We start from the raw sequence: 2,760 nt of genomic DNA on the forward strand, positions 1-2,760 counted from the left end.
AAATTTTTTTCTCAGCTACGTCGATCCAACGCTAAATTACCTGCCAAACTGATTAATATCGCTTAACAAAGCATGTAAATTGTCAACAAAGCAAGCTCTACCGCCGGCAGTCAGTCAAATTTTTACTTCATTCGCTCGCATCGAAAAACAATGATTTTGGATATAATATTAGTTTAATTGCTTTCAAAAACAGAAGTAAGTCTTTAGTAAGTGATTGATATATGAAAACAGTGTTTCCGACTTGGTATTGGTAGAAAATCTGCTGTAGGTAAGTTTTTTATACAGTTTTATTTGCACCCAGCCGGCGCAATGCATCACATCATTTTACAGAGAGACAAATAACGAGAAGGATGCTATGGACCCACAAAATGCTACGTTGATACCTACAAGGAATCGACATTGTAAATGAAGTTGTGCAGGTAAGTTTCTTATGGATAGTTTTTCCGATCGCCCGAAAAGTAATTGTGGGATGTTTTTCAGATTCATCATCGTACCCGGGTAATCGATCTCTTGCCAATAAGACGTCAGGCTGCCCTGGGGATCCAATTGCAGATCCAAACTACCAAGATCGTGCCTATACTTCTCCAAAATAGTATTTATGCCAGTCGAGGTTCCGGCAAAGATCAACCAAGAGCAGGAAGCAGGAGAAATGAAACCACGCTGGTAAGTTTTAATTTGTGATCGACTAAAATGAAAACCCCGACCGGTACTGAACGGTGAAAAAAATATTTAATATTTTTTGCAGGCAAAAACCGCCAGGATCATGCTTCCACCTACTACCCGATGGAGTCCGTTACAAGAGCAATCTGGCGGAATGGGATTAACGGAAGTAGTGGCGATGCAATAGTAACATGCGAGAAGTCTAACAATGCAGTTACGGCCTGATTAGCATCTTTTGGCCGTGTCTTAAAAGACGTATGCAGTTAAAAAAAAAAACAAAATTGAATATTTGAAATTTTGATTTTTTTTTTTCAACACATAAAATCTTAAAATATCAAAGTCTTAAAATCTTAAAATCTTAAAATATCAAATTCTTGAAATTTAAAAATATTAAAATCTTAAAATCTTAAAATCTTAAAATCTTAAAATCTTAAAATCTTAAAATCTTAAAATCTTAAAATCTTAAAATCTTAAAATCTTAAAATCTTAAAATCTTAAAATCTTAAAATCTTAAAATCTTAAAATCCTAAAATCTTAAAATCTTAAAATCTTAAAATTTTAAAATCCTAAAATCTTAAAATCTTAAAATCTTAAAATCTTAAAATCTTAAAATCTTAAAATCTTAAAATCTTAAAATCTTAAAATCTTAAAATCTTAGAATCTTAGAATCTTAAAATCTTAAAATCTTAAAATCTTAAAATCTTAAAATCTTGAAATCTTAAAATCTTAAAATCCTAAAATCTTAAAATCTTAAAATCTTAAAATCTTAAAATCTTAAAATCTTAAAATCTTAAAATCTTAAAATCTTAAAATCTTAAAATCTTAAAATCTTAAAATCTTAAAATCTTAAAATCTTAAAATCTTAAAATCTTAAAATCTTAAAATCTTAAAATCTTAAAATCTTAAAATCTCAAAATCTTAAAATCTTAAAATCTTAAAATCTTAAAATCTTAAAATCTTAAAATCTTAAAATCTTAAAATCTTAAAATCTTAAAATCTTAAAATCTTAAAATCTTAAAATCTTAAAATCTTAAAATCTTAAAATCTTAAAATCTTAAAATCTTAAAATCTTAAAATCTTAAAATCTTAAAATCTTAAAATCTTAAAATCTTAAAATCTTGAAATCTTAAAATCTTAAAATCTTAAAATCTTAAAATCTTAAAATCTTAGAATCTTAGAATCTTAGAATCTTAGAATCTTAGAATCTTAAAATCTTAAAATCTTAAAATCTTAAAATCTTAGCATCTTAGAATCTTAAAATCTTAAAATCTTAAAATCTTAAAATCTTAAAATCTTAAAATTTTAAAATCTTGAAATCTTAAAAGCTTTAAATCTTTAAAATAAATCTTAAAATCTTAAAATCTTAAAATCTTAAAATCTTAAAATCTTAAAATCTTAAAATCTTAAAATCTTAAAATCTTAAAATCTTAAAATCTTAAAATCTTAAAATCTTAAAATCTTAAAATCTTAAAATCTTAAAATCTTAAAATCTTAAAATCTTAAAATCTTAAAATCTTAAAATCTTAGAATCTTAGAATCTTAAAATCTTAAAATCTTAAAATCTTAAAATCTTAAAATCTTAAAATCTTAAAATTTTAAAATCTTAAAATCTTAAAATCTTAAAATCTTAAAATCTTAAAATCTTAAAATCTTAAAATCTTAAAATCTTAAAATCTTAAAATCTTAAAATCTTAAAATCTTAAAATCTTAAAATCTTAAAATCTTAAAATCTTAAAATCTTAAAATCTTAAAATCTTAAAATCTTAAAATCTTAAAATCTTAAAATCTTAAAATCTTAAAATCTTAAAATCTTAAAATCTTAAAATCTTAAAATCTTAAAATCTTAAAATCTTAAAATCTTAAAATCTTAAAATCTTAAAATCTTAAAATCTTAAAATCTTAAAATCTTAAAATCTTAAAATCTTAAAATCTTAAAATCTTAAAATCTTAAAATCTTAAAATCTTAAAATCTTAAAATCTTAAAATCTTAAAATCTTAAAATCTTAAAATCTTAAAATCTTAAAATCTTAAAATCTTAAAATCTTAAAATCTTAAAATCTTAAAATCTTAAAATCTTAAAATCTTAAAATCTTAAAATCT

At 22.4% G+C, this 2,760-nt stretch overlaps 1 long non-coding RNA gene across 1 annotated transcript; it reads left to right on the plus strand.

Moving 5' to 3' along the window:
- The first annotated feature begins 320 nt into the window (after window positions 1-320).
- LOC134210418 (uncharacterized) lies at window positions 321-884 on the plus strand. The gene is made up of 3 exons (XR_009978823.1): window positions 321-419; window positions 481-663; window positions 746-884. It is a non-coding gene; the product is annotated as an uncharacterized LOC134210418 (long non-coding RNA).
- Window positions 885-2,760: the final 1,876 nt, after the last annotated feature.

The sequence above is a fragment of the Armigeres subalbatus genome, chromosome 1, assembly GCF_024139115.2.
Source record: "Armigeres subalbatus isolate Guangzhou_Male chromosome 1, GZ_Asu_2, whole genome shotgun sequence".
Classification (NCBI taxonomy): domain Eukaryota; kingdom Metazoa; phylum Arthropoda; class Insecta; order Diptera; family Culicidae; genus Armigeres; species Armigeres subalbatus.